The sequence below is a fragment of the Python bivittatus genome, unplaced genomic scaffold (assembly GCF_059951505.1).
Source record: "Python bivittatus isolate LINGU-HERP-01145 unplaced genomic scaffold, Pbiv_v1 ctg000340_np1212, whole genome shotgun sequence".
Lineage (NCBI taxonomy): Eukaryota > Metazoa > Chordata > Lepidosauria > Squamata > Pythonidae > Python > Python bivittatus.
The window spans coordinates 3,316,400-3,335,462 of NW_028277056.1; the positions used below are offsets into that span (position 1 = coordinate 3,316,400).

At 44.8% G+C, this 19,063-nt stretch overlaps 1 protein-coding gene across 1 annotated transcript in view; it reads left to right on the plus strand.

The window, feature by feature from the left end:
• The first annotated feature begins 3,043 nt into the window (after nt 1–3,043).
• FAM168A (family with sequence similarity 168 member A) overlaps nt 3,044–19,063 on the plus strand; it is a 138,974-nt gene continuing 122,954 nt past the window's right edge. The window contains exon 1 of the mRNA XM_088140444.1: nt 3,044–3,312. The gene's annotated coding sequence lies outside the window, so the exon portion shown is untranslated. The remainder of the gene's footprint in view (nt 3,313–19,063) is intronic.

Here is a 19,063-nt window from a genome sequence, read left to right on the forward strand (position 1 = left end):
CCACCTGCCAGGGATTTGGAGCATTAACGTCTAATCTGCCCGGAGGACGTTCTTCCGGGGAGAAAACTGATCTGAAAGCTTCAGAAATAACAGGTCAGAATTTGGCAGTAGCTGTTCCTGGATCTCAGAGCCCCAGGTGTGGGTTTGCCTCCCTTCAGGACGACCCCACCTAGGCCGGGATAGAGGGAGGCCCACCTTGAGAAGGGTCCGGGGCTATGCTTCTAATGACACGCAATGGGCTGGTCTTCCACCTTAGGGGGAATAAAAAGTGCAAATTTCTGAATGCAAGCCAGAAGCGTTTTTCCTTACGTCCACCGGCGAATCCGAGAAGCATGTGATGCGGTTCCTTACGGAGGCAGACTTGAATAACTTATTCATTCATTCATTCATTCATTCATTCATTCATTCATTCATTCATTCATTCATTTATATTTTGAATTTAGCCACCACCCATCTCACTCAGAGAGTGCGGTTTACAACAAAAATAAGAATAAAAACCAATTAAAATACAGTAAAAACAGCGTTCATACACATAAATCACATATTCCAAGGAATTGATGGTATATCATAGGTTATCAACCTACGGGAGCGTCTTCAAGGCGCCGGTCCCCCCCAGGGTTGGTTATATCCCCTCTCGCCCCACGCGAGTTGGCAGAGCCAGGTCTTTGCCCCTTTCCGGAAGGCCAAGAGAGCGGGGGCCCTGTTCCATAGGGTGGGAGCAACGGCAGAGAAGGCTCTCCCCCTGGACCCCGCTAGTCGACACTCCCTAATTGACAGGCCCATAACATGCCCTCTCTGCCTGACCGGGTGGGACGGGTCGACGTAATGGGGATGAGACGGTCCCTCCCACGCCATGTGGGGCTTTAAAGGTGATGACCAGCACCTTGAGTTGGACTAATGACGCACAAGCAATATTTGGGACTACAACTCCTATTGTCCCGTGTGGCTGGGGGTGATGGGAGTTGCAGTCCACAGGCTCAGATGGTTCCAGGTTAGAGAAGATTGGCAAATCCCTTCCTATATTCCCTTCTACCTCAAGTACATCACTTCAAGCCTATTCTGTTTTGCTAAGAAAAGCAAGGAGGGAAATTTTGGAGATTTGGATTGCAGGACTCAATTTTCCTGATGTTGTTCTTTAATTTGGTGTTTCATCTTCGGCTAATTTTATCTGCCATACGCTTCGGTCGGCTTGTTATTTTCACTGAGACTTTATCTTTTTTTCTTCTTTCCAGAAAATATGTTTACTCTTTTTTTTTCCTTTTAATTGTGTTGTTATAAATTTCGATACATGGTGTTATTTCAACCTTTTCAGTATCTCAATGATATTTATATGATGTTCTCGACCTTCTATTGTTTAGATAACTTAAGAGAATAGAAAAGAAAAAAGTAGATATTGCATCAATATTAGCTACAATTTAGGATATCAGCGTTACGAGCATTAAAATGATTTGGCTTTTTTAAATCGATGGTCGCTGTTTTAATTGATTTGAAGCCACTTTCTGAGGCCGGCTGAGAAGTTGCCGTAGGAGCAAAGCCTGCAAGGAAAGATGCTTTATATAACTGATCACACCTCACTGCTTTCTCCTTTTTACGTACAAAAAGTTGTCTGCTGTTTATAAATTCCCATATAACCCTTTGCGTGCATGTAGGCAGCCCAGATGCTTGCTCAGTTTTAGAGGCTGCAGCCAGAATAAAAATTATACTGCAGGAAAGCAAAATACTAAAGCAGCGCTTCTCAAGCTTGGCCAGTAGGAGATGTGTGGACTTCAACTCCCAGAATTCCCCTGGCTGGGGAATTCTGGGAGTTGAAGTCCACACATCTCCTACTGGCCAAGCTTGCGAAGCACTGGCTCAGCGGAAAGGGGGTAGCTTGAGCCAGCGAGGTTCACAACTACATCTCCCAGCAGGCCTTGCTCTCGCGGCTTGCGGACAGCGAGGGCGAAGCCAGCCTCCCTCTCCTTGGAGCGGGCAGTTTGGGGGCGATGGGAGCTGTAGTCCAAAGAAGCCGCTGCTGCAAAGGCGCCCGGCGGGGCGTTGCGACCTTGGCCGAGCGGGGTGGGTCGCCGGCGCGGCCTTGGGGGAGGCCCTCCGCGCCCGGGAAGAGATGCTCCTTTCCCGCGGCGGCGTTTTTGCGTGGCGTGGCAATGACCGTGACCCTAATCGTTCCGCGGAACGTGTGAAAGGGCTCTTTGCGCACACGGAATTGCGGCGCCCGCGCGGGGCGAGCTTTGCAAACTTCCGTCCGGCCCCCTCCCATCATCCGCAGCCGGCAGGGAGGTCTTGATCTAGTCTTGCTTTTATGCATCCAGCCGCTCCTTAGGATCCTACACGATGCAAGGGACATCGTGGGAAGAGAACATCGTGGTTAGGCAGGTCCTGGCTGGTGGGGAAAGGGGAGGTCTCGCCTGCTCGGCTGGAGGTTTGGGCTGCGACTCCCATCATCCCCGGCCAACTGGAGAAGGATGGGAGATGGTCGCTCCATCTGTCGAGGAAGGCAACGGGGGGGGGGGGGGAGAAGGCGGGTCCGCACGTGCTGTGTTCACGCAACACCGCCGGGGTTGACGGACCCGTGCTTTGCTCGCCCCAATTCTCCGTGTTCCCACGTTACAGCGACCCGCACTACCTGCTCTACCTAATTTCGCACAACAAAGGCTAAAACGGGGTGGATAGGCGTGGGGGGGCGCATTCACACAGCACGCTGAATCCAGTTAGCGAAGGACCCAGTTTCGGGGTTCGCCCCGGCACACCGCGCGGGGCCGGCGGAGTTCCCACACGTGCGGGGCCAAGCGTGGCAGGTCGTCCGAACGCCCGCCCAGGCGTCTCCGGTCGAGCCCCGCCGATCGCGGCGTCGCTGGAGCCGCGGACGCGGGAGCCGCTCCGATCCTGCGCTGGCCTGGCGCACTACAGCCCCCAGCAAGCCCCGCGCGGGCTTCCTCCCCACCGAGCGTCCCGGCGACGGCAGGGGAAGAACCGCCGCGCCGACTACCAGCCCCGGCATGCTTCGCGGCCGAGTAGCCGTCGTCGTCGGCGCATTCCGGCGGCGCGCGGCCTGCTGGGAGCTGTAGTACGGGCGCGGGGGCTGTAACGGTTCGCCCAGCAGCTGCCGGCGGTCTCGGCGGCGGCGCGTCCCCCTCTTCCCCCTCAGTCGGGCGGCGGCGCTTCTCCCCTTCGCACGGCTGCGGCTTCCTCCTCGCCCTCAGCGGCCTGCTCGCTCGCTCGCTCCGTCGCCGCCGCCGCTCCTGAGGGGAGGCTGGAGCCGAGGACCGGGCGGCCGGACGGAGACGGAGACGGAGACGGCGCCGAGCCCCGCAGGTGAGGGAGACGCCGCGGCCGGCGGGCGGGCGGGGCGGGGCGGGGCGAGGGTCGCCTGCCCCCAGTCCCTTTGCCGGGGGGCCTGGCTGCCGCATTTGGGGGCGGCGGGAGCGGAGACCCGCGGGTCGGCGCTTGCCCGTGTGAACGGGTCCGCCTACCCGGGTTGGGCCCCCGCCGGAGCGCTCCTTGGGAGGCGGCGGGGGGTCCCGGGCTGGCAGAGGAGCGGCTGCCGCGGACCCCGGGCTGCGCGTGACCTTGAGGGGGCGCCCCTTTCGACCTGCCCCGCGGGGTTGTTGTGCGGCGGACGCGGAGCCCGCGCGGGCAGCGGGGCGTCGGAAGGCTCCGCCGGCCCCGCACCCTTTGCCCAGAACGGGGCCGGAAAGCCCCCGGGCCGGCCGGGGCCAGCGGACCCCTGCAGGGCTGGAGCTGAGCCCCAGGCCGAGCCGCCGGGCACGGATGCGCCGATCCGCGCCTGGGGGCCTCTGCGCAGCGCCCCTTTGGGGAAGGGCAGCGCTTCCCGCGGGAGGCTTCCGCAGCGCCGGGGGCGCTTCGGCGGAGCTGGGCTGGGCAGCCCCGGCTGCTGGCGGGGGGCGAGCCTGCCGGGGCCGGGGCCGGCTGCGCGAAAGGCAGCGCGCAGCCCGGAGCCTTTGCAGGGGAGGCTGAAGGAAACCTCGAACTGCCCAGAAGCGAAGAGACCGTGTTAATCTGAGGGCCGCGCTGTGGCTGCTAAAATCAGAGCAGTGAGCGGGGTAAAAAAAAAAAAAAATGGCCACAAGAGTGGCATGGCATGCTTAAGCGTGCGGCATTCCTGCCCGGAGGGGTGCCCGGTCCCATTCAGGCCTTGCATGCGCTGGACCAGGAGAGGGTGTGGAGGAGGCCGCCGAGGGGGCGGTGGCAGGAGTAGCGGCGGAGGAGCCTCGGTGCAGGAGCGATGGAGAGGAACAGCGGGGTGCCAGCGATGCCAAGCCAGTTCGATCCGTAGAGGAAACGATGCGGGAGGACGTTTGAATTAGCAGTGTTGTGGCGGAACCTCATGCCTACCCACTGGAAAGTTATGCACAAATACGTATATAGTTTGGGTTCAGAGGCACAGGTGCTCTGGGAATTATGCGCCCATCTCGGGGGAACCCCCATCTGGCAGGAGCTGTGGAGGAGTGAGTGAGACGGTAGATGCAAACTTGCCTTTTCTCCTTAGGGCCGACATTTGCACACAAAAACTGTGCTGTGGAATTTGAATGGCAAAAACACATCACCACATTCTTCAGCTGGGAATGGCTCTGGTGCCGTATAAAAGGATTAGCTTTAGAGGAACAGAGAATAATGCTTCTGTTTTGCCACACAGCTTATTTCTGTGTGATAGGTAAGCCACACTGGATGCTGTATGGATGGTGGAAAACATGGGTAGAAAGCACACATGTGTTCAGGCTGTTTCCTTAAAATGTTTTCAGTGCGGTGGTTTTTGAACTGGGCAAGTAGAAATGGTTTGGGGTTGTGCTATTTTAGGGGGTGGGTGGGCCAGCCGTGGGAGAGACGCGTCGTAATGTGGTTTCCTCCATTTGCTGGAACGCAGATTTTAAAATGACTCGATGTGATTGAGGATGTCATCGCATAAGCACCCATGGTCGGAGAGCAGACACATTGCAAGCCTGAGAAATGTTCAGCGGCATTAATTTTCTGTCACGAGCACAGACGAGAGTGCAGATAAAGACTCTCTCCCCGCTCCCCCTGTTTTAAAAGGATTGCTTTAAGAGTTCATTTATTGGGACTGCAATAATAAGGGTAATTAAGTTTATCATTATAGTATGGATTAATAGTGCCAGAGTCAATCTAGTCCTGGATTCATTCTTCTGGGTAAACAGAGGAGTCTTGAAATATACAATAACTATTCATTGGCAAAAGGTGTTTTTCCTCCCCTTTTTGTATTAGCTGTTCACTCCTCCTTTCCTCCATGCTGTTTGGTGATAAGCATTCAGGTTATAGCTTGTATATCCTGTTGATTGAATTTCACCCAGAAGGAATTCAGTTTGTGCTGAAAACTGTCAAACAGGGAAAGATGAGCAGGTTGAGGGTTCGGGGTTTTTTTTTCTTCTCTCCCTTCAGACAAAGACATGTTGTGTTAATGAAAGAAGGGAAAAGTCAGTTGATTCCATTTATGTCTTAAGCAGAACATGATCTTTGGAGATAGAATTCTTCCTGGGAAGTTCTGATGGAGAAAGGCTGGGCAGTTTTCAAGGCATGTTGTTGAGGAAAGCCTTTTGCAATTGTCTCAACAGTGTGAGTCTGGTGAAACTGTGAAGTTGCTGCTGATTAAAGTCAAGGCTGGACAGAAGCAGAGGGGTGTATGATTAGAGATGGGGGTCCATTCCCCAGTTCAGAACCATTCTGCCACTAAAATGCATCTTCTTCATTTAATTGTTTGGTTATTTGGCCTTTTGTGCAAAGTGACTTAGGAATTATATTCCTTCATTATTTGCAAGCTGTTCAGATTTGTATTTTAGTTATGAATGTATTCATAACCGCTTTTAAAACTATTTGCATATAGGTACTTTTTTCAGTTAAACAGCTTTAGGTTAATGATGCCCCATCCCCCAGATTACATTTACATTTATATTCCAATTCTATGATTAAAAAAAAAAACCTTTGAGTTGTCATGTACTAAGCATAATTATTTCATAAGAGTACAGTACTAGTTTCTTATTAAATTCTCTTATGGATGTTATATGATAGCAGAGTTTAAGTTTATATTCTCCATTTTGGGAGACTGCAGTGCAAAAGGATTATTTCTTTCCCGTTTATATGACTGCCCAATCTGGGCAGCCAACAGAGGATTGAAAACATCAAAATACATATAAGAATAATTAAAGAACACCTTAGAACAGGCTTCACATTGCGCTGCTTCCTTTCTTCCTTCCCCCTCCTCTTTGCTTTTTTGCTTCATTCTGCATCTGGAATGAATTGTCTATCCCTGGCTGTGGTTAGCTAATATTATTTTAATGGCTAACAGTTGCTCTTTGCTTGAGCCAAGGAGCTCTGTGCTTTTTCTGTCTAAGTTTTCATATTTTTTTTTCCCCTACTGACTTACTAGTTTTGGCTTAGTCTTTGAAACTTCAGCTATTCCTGGATTTTGGTGTTTTACTTTGCTTTCTGTAATTTTGGATGAAAATAATGGCCTTGAACCTACAATCTACTCAATGAGTACAGAAAATTAAGTTTTCTGGAGATTGACCCGTTTTATGCATGTTAGCCCTTCTAATTAGGCTGCTCTTGTAATTCTTGTGGCCCTGATCCTATAAGGCTTCTCCAGGACCCAGCTTCTGATGAAATAATTGCCAGGATATCTAATTGATTTAGTAGATTGTACTTATGGCTGAGGGTTAATTAATTAGCTATAATATTTTATTTATTGGTGCAAAGTCTCTGTTAAGGCATTAGCTTTATTAGGATAATTGAAGTTTTGCAATTATGCCATTTTTGGTGTATCTGAGACCTCATCTGGAAAGATTATTAAACACCCAGACAAAAAAGAAGACTGTGTTTAAATTATGGGTGTCCTTCTGGACAGGTGCTGGAGAAAAAGTAAACTGTGAGGTCAGAGGGTAACTAAATGTTGAAGTATTGAATGTGAGAATTACCTTATTGGCAGCGGACCATTATGAAGCTGTGCTTAGAAGTGGCACAGTCGTTATTGTGCTAGCATATATTTTGTGTGTCATAAGGTATACATTTACTCTTATCTTTGGCTAATCCTCCATGTGGAGTAGTCTGCAGTCCACTGAAAGTTCAGACCACAATAAATTTGCTAGATTTTAAAGTGCCCTAAGTTCCTCAACCTCTTGTGTCAAAAGCCATGAACACAGTTGTCCTGGAAGTTAAGTCTGTGAAGCATCTATAGAAATGATGTGAAGTACCTGCTTGATTTTTCTTCCTCTACTGCAGCTGAATAATGCCACTGCCAATGTCTTTGCTGAAATGTTGCTGTGCCAAATTAAGCAATGAATGAAGGGTAGCCATAGCAGGAGAGGCTTGCCATTAATGAAGACTTGTGTTTGTGTGAAATATTTAGTGGTCTGTAGGGATGGGGGAGATAGCCCTTCTGAGGATCCTCTTAGTTTGTCCAGGGTTGAGAAATCCAGATGAGAAAGAATGACGGTTTCCTGAGACCACAAAACTTCTCTTACTCAACAGCCTCCAGCGTGTGAGGAAATGTTCTCCTTTGTGTCTCCTCACAGTAAATTTGGCTGCAGCATTGCTAAATTTCATCCACTTTGATCGCTTTTGGAACTGCAGGTGTGTGCTAAAATTGCCATAATTTTAAAGGTGGATTTGGAGGCTAAATCCTATGAAAACAGTTAAAGGAACTGGGGAAATTTGGGCTAGAGAAGAGAAGGCTGAGGGGAAGCATCATAACGGTCTTCCAATACTTGAAGAGATGTCCCAGGGAAAGGGTGGTGGTGGATTTAGGATGAGAACTAGGGAGTGGAAGCTTTACAGGGGAGATCCAGATTTGAAATAAGGAGGAATTTCCTGACCGTGAGAGCTGTGAAGAAATGGAACAGGCTCCTTCCTGGAGTTGTGGGGGCTCCATCACTGGAAATTTTCAAATAAAGGTTGGACAGCCATTTCTCTGGGGTAGTCTGAGGATTCCTGCAGAGGGTTGGCTGGAACACTTCCAAGGGCCCTTCTAACCCTAGGAGCCTATGATGAAGTACAAACAGCTTTTCAAACTGATGGTTCATTTTATTAATTGTACAAGGTTTATAGGCTGCTCTAATTGAAATTGACTTTCAGCAGCATACAGTTCCCCATCTTCATTTAAAACAAACAATATAAACAATAATCCAACAGTCCAAAGAAAAAAACAGTATGTAAAAACTTGGAAAACCAATGTTAAGTGACCCCAAGACAAAGCCCCATTCCTCACCTGAGGACAGTCATAATATTCTGGCCTCCAGGGCCTGATGAAAAGCCATATTTTAAAGGACTCACCAGCCTCTGGACATGTTGATGAATTTTCATTACTCCTAGGCAGCTTGGCCCCTGTTGGAGACTAACAACTTTCAATCTGTTATTAATATTGATAATTCTAATATTATACTCTACATAAGGGAAAAGAGAACCAAGGGTACCATAACTAATCATCCCATGACCATAAACTGACCAAGAAGCAGGATGGCCTTTTTTCTTTGAGGACGGAGTACCCAGAGATGGGGGTGAAGGAATTTTTGCATAGCGTAGTTAAAATAACATGAGCATCTCTCTCTATCTCTGTGTGTTCCTGTAGGCAGATCGTAGAAACTCATTGCATTCCTACATCCCTGTACGTAGTCAACGTCGTTCATTGTAATGACAATTTGAATACAATTCATAGAGGCCTCTTTATTTAGTTCAAATGGCAACTGCAAAAGAGGAACCTCAGTGAGATGTTGAAGGACCTTGTGTAATGGGTGGTGGCATTCAAGGCATATGGGAAGACCTCAGTCTCCTGTACTTAAGTATTAAGAACTGAAATATTCAGTGCTGGGAGTGATCATTTGCCTTGAAGCACAATCGATTCTTACTAGGATCATGCTAAATTTGGAGGAGCTTGTAACTCCTGAGAGTTTGAAAGGCTGAGACATTGTTATACGATCTGTGTAAATTTAAGTCCAATCAACGCAGATAGCAAGATGTTAATTGGCAAATTTTTTTCCCCTAAAGCTTATAGTGTCAGGATGGAAGGATGCAAAGTCAACCACAGTACTCCTTGTCCTATCCTTTATTAATTCAGTTTGAAGCCAGACTGGATTTGTGGGCTGGGAAACAGTCCTCAGCCTTTCTCCACCTTCTATCCCTTCCCTCAAATCTTGATAGAAGTAGAGCCGGAGTTTAAGTTAAGGCATTGCAGCATGGTCTTTGAAAATATGGAGCCTAGACAATGAGACTGCTTGCATGGAAATTGCTGGTTGCATCAGGTGTAGCACTTCCACTGAGTCTTTTCACAGGAGGATCCATGAACTTGCCAGATGATCATGCCAACCTTTGTTTTGACATCTGCTGTGTCCCTCCCTACTTTGAATCATTACAATAATAAAGATGCCCTGGAAGTGGCCTTCGGGGGCTCATGAATAACCAGGCAGGGCATTTGGCAAATATTCCAGAAGAGTCTTCCCAGCAGACAGGAGTCCTAAACTGGTGAGCCAGGAAACTGAATTTAGCATAAGAGTAATGACGCACTTTAAAAAAAAATCCAGAGCTGACCTAAAGCATCAGTTTTTCTTACAAAGGAGTGCTGAGGATACTTAAAATACACGAAAAGGTACTTTGAATATTGCATCAAAAGTTGTAGTTCGTAATCTTCTAATATAGAGAAAATTAATCGCAGAGATCACACAGGAATATTTTTGGAAGAATTTTTCTGGGTTACTGCTAGAGTGGGTCTTGCTGGCAGCCACGGTCCATATAGTTGTCAGGAGCTAAACCTGATTCAGTGGCAATTAATTTATAATAAATAATGGCTGTGTTCTGTTAAAATATTCAGTTTAGTCTTTCAACAGTGCTATTGGTGTACTCTTTATTGATCCCTGAATGGGGTACTCAGAGCAAGCAAAGGAAACAATAAAGCTACAGTAAGGCATCTGTAATATGTAGCATCAGATAGTGTCACTAATAAGATAAGCAGTAACCCCAGAAATGCTCTTCCCTCGGTATGCCTGCTTCTTTGAAACAAAGAAACAAAGTCTTGGGCTCTTGACAAGGTCAAGGCAGCTGATGATTTGGTGACATAAGGATGATTTAATAAGGAACAGTAAAAATAGTGCAAAACAAAACTAAGAAAAACATTAAAAAGCAGCCAATTTTTATATCTTCAGAAGTGTTCACAATAGATGGATTTTACATTGGTTCTTAAATAAGATGAATAAGGTAAATATGCTCTTGCACTGGGGGTCTTTGCTTGCTTATCTAGATATATTAAGACACGTGTTTCCATCAAGGAAGGTCTCTTAAGGAGTCTGTAACACTGAGAAGGATGGAACAAAAGAGAGTAAGAGGATGGCCAACAACAAGGTTTGATGGACTTGATTATAGTTGTGATGGCTGCACCATTGGGAGGCGTGAAGGACCAGGTTGGGGACAGATCATCCTGGGAAAGGTCTGACACTGACTTGATGGCACATACTCAACTGGGGAAGGCAGTGGACATGACTGGTAGAGAAAGAATACAGTAATGACGGTTCGAAGGATTGCTGAGCCATCACTGTCTCGGTCTAGGGTTTTGGGGTGCCCAGGGCCTCCCACTTTGTTTAATTTCCCTTGCTGCTCTCTCAGATTGTCTGTGAAGTCTGTGGGGCACTTAGGAGCACAGTTAACATGTCTCTTTGTAATTCCTGAACTCAGTTAAACAGATTTAAGAGATATAATTCCACTTTGTATTTTCTAATAAACCTAATTATTGTAGCTCCATGGATATACTGTATGGCACTAGGCTCTGCTCTGTAGAAGGGAATCCATATCACATTATTAATGTCATATTTGAGGACATTAGCAAGCCCCCTCAGAATTAAGCCTGAGGACACAAAATAATGGCCCTCAAACAGGGCCATGAGGGTCTTCCAGCCCTTCTCAGTGATGATACAGTAGTGTCCTCTCTAACATAAATTAGACTGATGTCTTTTATCTTAATTGAGAAAACAATGTAAAACAGATCATAGAATAAAAGATGTCTTCCACTGAATTGTCCTGGAGCATTAGTGTCTAAATCAGCCCCCAGCATTGCTTTCATTTAAGACCATTCAAAGAATGCTGTTAGATCAGACCAAAGACATATCATGCCAAGGATTCACTTTCCCTCAGTTGGCAACTGGGTGTTACATGGTGCTTATTAGTAAAGAGGCTGGGTTAACATTCAGTGTCTTGATGCTTTTATACCAGTCTTTCAAGTAAGCTCCTGGAAATGAGTAGCCCACAAAAAATCCTTCCTGACTGGCTTAGTGGTTCTGGGTTGACTGTTGAGAAGATGTTGATGGTTCCACTTCTACTGCACCAGTCTGATTTATTGATAGTGAATGGCTCTTACTTAAATGTCTAGATGGATTATGATGGAAAGTATACAGTATGGCCCTTGCATCTAAAAGAAGGGTATTCCAGAGCTGGAAGAAGATAGCCAAAGTAATCAAGAACTCTTCTGTGAGGAATTATAATATCCCTCCCTTCCTCCAAGTTAGTGTCTGAGTTTGCAAACATGTCTTGAGAAAAATATGTCCAAAATAAATCGGTTATAAGTAAGTATTCTGATGCTGTCATTAACTTTATTGCTAACCTAATTGTATAACATCATCTTTCAGCATGAAGTAAGCCATTTGTAATTGTCACTAAAGAGTCCTCTGGAGTAGGCAGCCATAATAAATTTAATAAAACAAATAAAATAAAACTAGAAAAATGATAGAAAATAGCAAAACAGCCACAACCGCATGTAAAATAACAAAATGGAAATAGCTGCAGCAAAGAAAGCTTTGTATTAAAATAGCTGGGTCAAACAAGATCGTTCTAGCACTGCAATTCTTCTGAAATCTGATTGGAATAAAAAGGCCAACATGGGTGTGAGCAAAATATACTGTCCTAGGAAAGGTAGAAACCAAAACCTATGGAAACAGTCCTGAAAGGGATCTGTCTTGGCACCTGCCAGGGCAACAGCTCTTCTGTAGGTGCTGGTAGATCAAGGAGCAGACCTTCTATGTGCCTGTTCAGGTTCCTGCAAGTTCAGATTGGGTAACTATAAATGTTTGACGCAACAAAAAAATAATCTGGTCAAAAACCTATCCTATGAAACTTATCACAAAGGAAACAAAACTGCTCAGCGAACTAAAACTAACTTTAGTCTGAATTTAATCCAAAATCTTTTTTGGTGTCTGCCCTTATTTCCTAAAGAGGAACAGCCATGGAGCTAGCCTGACCTCCTTAAGTTCAGAAGCTGAGAGCTGATCGCTCCCAGGTGTTGACATGGTGGTAGAGTTTCTTCTGAGGTTCTTGGCATCTGATGGAGCTCAGAGGGGAGACCACAGTCTTTCAAAGAGTCTGATGCAAGTTTTTAGGACTCTGTAGGATGTAAGCAACACTCTGCATGCTGCCCAGAAAAGGTTGTGACAAGAGGTTTAACTGTTTTGGCTCAGTAGTTGGTTACAGTATTCTGAATCGGTGAAGTATTTGTGTTCTTTCCAAAATAAGCCCCTCCAGAATATATGACAGGAATCCAAATAAGATTAAATGAGCAAAGTATTACTGAGGCCAAAGTTGGTATCTTTAGTGGCAGGGACAGTCAATGTGCTTGTTTTTCAAATGACTTGAGGAGTATTTCAGTCTTGTTTGAATAAAGGTTCCTGGTGATAGGCTTTTCCAGAATATTAGTGATAATAGGGACTGATTTAAAATATGAATGCCTTTCTTGGATTTAAATGGAGAGGAGAACCTCAAAACTGTTGATGGTCTTTCCAGTGGCTTACTCTGGGGTACAAGATAGAACCAGCTTCTAAAGTCACCCTTTCAAGATACAGGGTAATCACTATAAAGTAGCTTTCTAGCTAGGAAGCCCAAATGGATACCATAGTTAGTGGTATGTATCGCAAGCCTACAGCCTCAAGTTGGGTTTTGGGTCTCTTTATGGTAACCCTCTGGTTGCAATAGCAGAAAGTTGTATCCTCAATCTTTGGCAGTTTTGATTTGGCAAACTCAGGAAGACTGTAGGATAAGCCCTAATATAGGCAGATCATAGTTAAAAAAACAACCTTTCCCCAACTGAGTACCCAAGCCTCATCCTTTTCATATGAATGATCAGGCTCCCCCTACTTTGCAACCTTGCCCTGCATACGAAGTGTAGTTCTTGCCAACCCCTACTCTTAAACTGGGCTTTGGAACAGGTAAGATATCTGTTGTTCCTTAGACTCGGAAGTTTCTGTGTAATAAAAACGCAGGCAACAAAGGAATAAAATGAGCCCAGACCATTGCAAATATTACAACGTTAGGAGGCAGGTTTGCCCTTGGCGGCGATATTCCCCCTCCGTTCTTTCTCAAATATGTTTTTTTCCCCTGCACATCACAAAGGGAGTAATAAGATGGAGGCCTGAGCAGCAATTTTCTAGCAATTGCTCCTTCTGGTAAACGATCACTCCATCTCAACCTCTCAGCTGCGGTAGATGGAACAATAAATACAATAATGTTCTTTTATCTTACAAGAGTTGCTTAAATGGGTTGTTTGTTTTTAATGACGGTATGATCCACAGGACTCATAAATGCCTGTGATTTTATTCTCATGGAAATAGCTCTGCGTATTTTAACTCAAAGGTCTCCTGTTGTGGTAAATTTCTGTACTATGCTAGCTAATCGACTCTTTTTATCCTCTTCAGATCTGGTCTAGTGTTTCCCATGTGGCTGGATAATTATCCCTCCACCCAGTCCATTCTCCTTTGGTTGAGCTGCCAGGTGCTTGCAAGGTACTTGGCTGCTCTTCCCAAGGAGGAATTCATGATCGCTCTGTAATGAAAAGCTCCATGCGGTTTTGGAAGTCTTTGTCACTGTTGGTCTTGGGAGCTTGATCCAGGCCCATCAACAGTAGAAGTCATGTTGGAGGTCGTCTTGCCAGCCTGGCACCTTCTAGATATGATGGGATGGCAGTTCCCAATTGCTTAAGTGGGTAGGAATGCCAAACAATGTCTACCCTCGAGAGTATGTGGAGGTATTTTCTAAGAAGTGCTGTTTTTCTAAGTTTCTGAAAAAGGAGAAAGAGAACACCTGGTGTGCCTGCAGGAAGTCCTCAATATAATCTTTGCCATCTCCAGTTGAGAGGGTTGTGTAGTAAGTCCCTAGGACTTTACACTGGGTCTCTGAAAGACTAGACTAGATTAAGTTATAATATGGTTTGTTTTAGCCTTGGCACAGTATCCTGATAGAAGAGAATATTAGCACAGTGTATAAGAAAGCCATTGTATAGTGTAGTAAATCATTATGGGTTAGTGCAATGTGAGAACCCATTCAACTGTAGATAGAGAAATAAGACTATTTGAGCATTCTTTGTTTAGAACACAACACCATTAAGTGTAAGTGGATAGATTATAGAATTGTAAATATAGGTGTACATATAAATATATTGGATACAGAATAAGGTAGAACAACGTAAAGCAAAAGTAAGAGTAATTCTTGGGAATAAGAAATCAAAACCAACTCTTTAAATTATAGAGTAAGCTTTTTGTTGAAGTATATTTTTATAATAAAATCCTTTTTGAAGGGAATTATTTGGTCTCTTGATTCATTTTATCACCATTTCCCAAAAAGGACCTGCAACATACAGAATAGATTTTTGCTTTTTAGCAGGTTATTGAGACATGTAGGACTGTGAAGAAGCAAGTTTATTGGACGTTGGATTATTTAGAGAAAGTCTATGATAAAACAAATAGGCTTGAATTTTGGAGTGTTTTCCATTAATATGGAATTGAAGGTTGGTAGCTCAAGGCAGTCAGAGTCACATTTTTCTGCAGATATTATGGAAAGAAAGCATGAAAATAAATTGAATGGTTCAGGACTAACTAAGCAGGAGTGAGCCAAAGATATGTGATGTCCTCTTGGTTGTTTCAGGTATTTGCAGAAAAATGTGATGTTAGAAGTGTGTTCGTTTGGGACATGAATATATTTGCAATTATGTACATAGGTGATACTGTATTATTGGCTGAGAATTTACCATGAAATATAGATTGCAGGATGCAACTAGAAATATGGATCTGAGATTTAATATATCAAAAATAATGCGGTCTAGTGTTGGCCTAGCCAGTTTGATTGAGCAGGGTTGGCACATTCCAGGTTCCTTTGAGGAATGAATGCCAAAAGAAGCAGAAATGGCTTTATATAAGAACATACTTCTGCCTGCTTTGTGATACGGAAGTGAGAATTGGGAATGTCAGGAGAAACATAAGGGTAGGTTGAATACCTTCAGAGTAGGGCATTTACATGGTGTGTGTGGTAAAACAAGAGAAGGGGTGGCGAATGAATGGGTGCCGAAGGAAGGTGGACTGAATACAAAAGTGGATGTCTAGCTGGAAACAAGTATTTTGAGCTTGTTTACTTACGCAGCAGGAACGAATGAGGCAGATTGGCCAAGCAGAAGGAAGAGTGGGAAGGTCTGGGTTGGATGGAGTTGAGAAGGTCCTGAAAAAGAGAGGTGACAACTTTAAAGAGCAAAAGGCATTTATGTACAACTGTGTACAGGTGCGGTGGAGGGAAGGATGAATAGTGAATGGTGTTGCTATACATTAGATTTAGCCCAATTTCCTTGTTTTTCTTATCTCAGGACTTTAATTTCTTTGGCTGATCATTCTTACTCCTTTTCTGCGCTGTACCCAACACTGCTCACCCTGGAAGAGAACTATGTGATGGAAATGCATGTATGGTTTAGCATTTTATGATAATTAATTATGGTTTATTCAATAAACTATGCTTGCTGCAATACACACCTATATAAATTATGTGTAAACTTTAAATAGAATGGTATATACATATTCATGGAAAGAATCTATGTGGTCACTAAAAGTTGAAACCGACTTCATGGTGCTGTGTGTGTGTGTGTGTGTGTGTGTCTGTTTATGTATTCCATTTGCTATTTAAATTGTTTTTCAAAAGTTTTAAAAATTCAATTATTATGTGATTTGAAATGTGTGGAAATATGGGGTACCTTGGGGTAAGCAATGCTGTAAACTTTCTCTTGCTGGGGCTTATGGGAACTGGGGTTCTGCAATAATTTGTCCATTCCTGCTTTAAACAAATCTCTGCTTCACACAAATCTCTCCTAGATGATGATCTGCCCCCCCATTTGTATACATGTATACTGGGTGACTAATGTCTACATTCTTATATTTATAGTGTCTGATTTTACTGAATCGCTTTCTGAGAGTTGATGCTACGTTTCTCATGATTCTTCTGTTCCATTTGCTTGTGTCCTCATCTGCATTCTTTGCAGGACGAAGGACTTGACTATTTGTTCCTGGATAAACATACTAATAGTGATCAGTTGAATTATCGTTCGGGTCTCTCTTGGCCTTGTAACATCAGCATTTATAGCTTTGTTTACTTCCCCCAGTTCAAGCAAAATCTGAATTATATCTGGAAGGTGAATGTAACCAGGGATCATTAGCAGGGGTTTCTGGGTCAATCGTGTGCCAATTCCTTCTGCTTACGGTGGCCTGAATCTTTTTCTTGTTGATTAGAAAGGTGAATTTTATGATCTGTGCTGAATTAAAACCAGATGGAGTGATTTGTCTGTATTTTTTTCTGTGCAGGTGTTTTGCAGTGTGCTCCTCAAGAAACTTTTTTTAGCTGCCAAGCACCCATAAAGACAGGATCTAAAGCTCTGGGAAGAATTGCCCTCACAGGTCAGCCGCTCTGTTAGCCTGCCCACGCGCATCTGTGGAGAGGCCTTTGCTCCTTTGTTAGGAATACCCCCATGGGGCCTTATCTTGGAGTCATAGGAATGCAAGGAAACAGCATTCTATTTAGGGCAGTGTTGTCCAAACTTGGCCACTTTAAGATGAGTGGACTTCAACTCCCAGAATTCTCCAGCCAGCCATGCTGGCTGGGGAATTCTGGGAGTTGAAGTCCACTCATCTTAAAGTGGCCAAGTTTGGACAACACTGGTTTAGGGGAAGGTCTGTAGCTTACTGAAGCTACTTCAGTTTCCAGGAGTTTCAGTAAAAAGGGTGCTGGTAGGAAAATAGGGCTGGGAAAATTCTGCAGAGAAATGGTGGCAGCTGGAAGAGATACGACAGGGCCAGAAACGCCATTGCTGTAAAAGAGTTCCTTATATAAGAATCTCCACGGAGTTATTAATGTGTGTCACGATGTGCACTCTGTTGTTTTCGTCTTTTGTCTGCGAATAAAAGCCCGCTACTCACACACACTGATGAGGTTACCTAGCCTGGTAATGAAGCATCTGCAGGAAAACAACCAAGCTCAGAGAGCACCAAGAACTCAATAGTTGAACCCCGAGCTACATCTCTTCTCTTCCGCTGGGAAAAATCTCTTTATTTCACTCTTAACACAGAATTAACCTAGGCTAGTTCTTGTCTTATGTTTGAAATGGTTCATAACAGCTCTTTGGTATGCAAAGCAACATTGCCTGGGAATGTGACCAGGGGCAGTTGCTATTACTGTAAATCTGTAATTCCTTGTCTGTTGTGCCCATATTTCTTGGTACTAGATCAGGGGTGTCTGCAGGGTGTGGTCAAAAAAGTCAAGATGGCAGCTGCGATGGGGCGATTGAAGCTTCACCTGTTTTTTATGTGCATCGCATATTCTTCTGTATTCTTCTCTTCTCAAGCACTTCCAAATGGCAGGAATTTTTTGATGGCTTTTGATTTCGCTTCTCTTGGTACTTTTGACTTGATTCTTTTCCTCTATAATCACTTTTAATTAAGTTACACTGCCCTTTACTTAGACTGCCATTTGTTTAGCCTGGCTTTATAAAATGAGTTGCTCTAGGAAGTGGTCTGGGATATCATTATGCAAAGAAAGTAAAGGGGGGGTGCAGATGTGCCTTAATTATAGCAGCTACGGGCAGACGGAAGTATAACGTGTTGGGTTGAAACAGGCTGTTCAGTTCCCCAATCCCTACAGTTTCAGGAGGGCTGCTTCTGGACCCTGCATTGCTCTGTGATGAAGTATATATCTTCTGCACCTCCAACTGATTTCAGTATGGTGGACTGGTCCCAGCCCTGTTTAAGCAGTACTAAATTGAACGTCACGATCAGACAAAGTTTATGGATTACATTTCCCGCCAACAGAAAGAGTCTGGTAGCATCTTTTAAGACTTACAATTTTATTTTAAGGCATAAGCTCTCGTGAGTGGCAGCTCGCTTCATCAGATTCAGAGGGTGGCCTGACTGATGTGGGATTTAAATACATTGGAATCTCACATCAGTCAGGCCGCGGCACACTTCTGATGATGTGAGCTGCAACTTAAAACAGCGTATGTTAGTCTAGAGAGCCAGCAACCCTAGACTAACACAGCTCTCTTCCTACATCTTCCTCTTAACAGAGGACAAATTTGCTCACTTGGAGCTTGCTTGTTTGCATTTGGTGTTGTCCAGAGAGGAGTGATCCCAGTAGATGCTTAAGAGGCCTCCCAATTCTTTGAAGTTGCTGAAATTTTACGAGATTTCGGCATTTCCCTGGAAGAACTTGTGAGGTTGGGGAGGGGGGAAGGAGTTTCAAGGTTGAATAATGAATGGCACAGTATGTGGGGCCTGAATAATTTTTCTGGAGCAATGAAATGGGCTCAAGGATTCTGTGGATGCCTCATCTCTGTTGCCCATCCTCTGTGAGATCAATTGGCTAAAGAAATTTCTGACCGAGTGTTGCAGAAACCCAGGTTACCTGTCTCAAAAGATTTCAGCATCCATTCCAAGGGATGAGCTTGGAATTTGATGGTCGCCATGACAACCATATGATTCTCTTACTATGTCAGTGGCCCAATGTGTACAGGGCATATTTTCAATCTGATGTTTTTCAAATGAAGATGAGGTTGGAAGTCTGAAACAGCATGAGGGTATTGTTGGGCCAGTCAGAACGCTTTTTGTGAAATTTAGAGAGCTGATTGTAGGATTGGTGCAGCAATTCAAGATGGGACTCTGCCACAGACCCAAGAAATTCAAGAAATTCACAAATGCTCTTTGGAGAAAATTCTGTTTATCATGACTGGTACAGTATTGCATATCCAGGGCTTGGTCTTGCTTTGTTA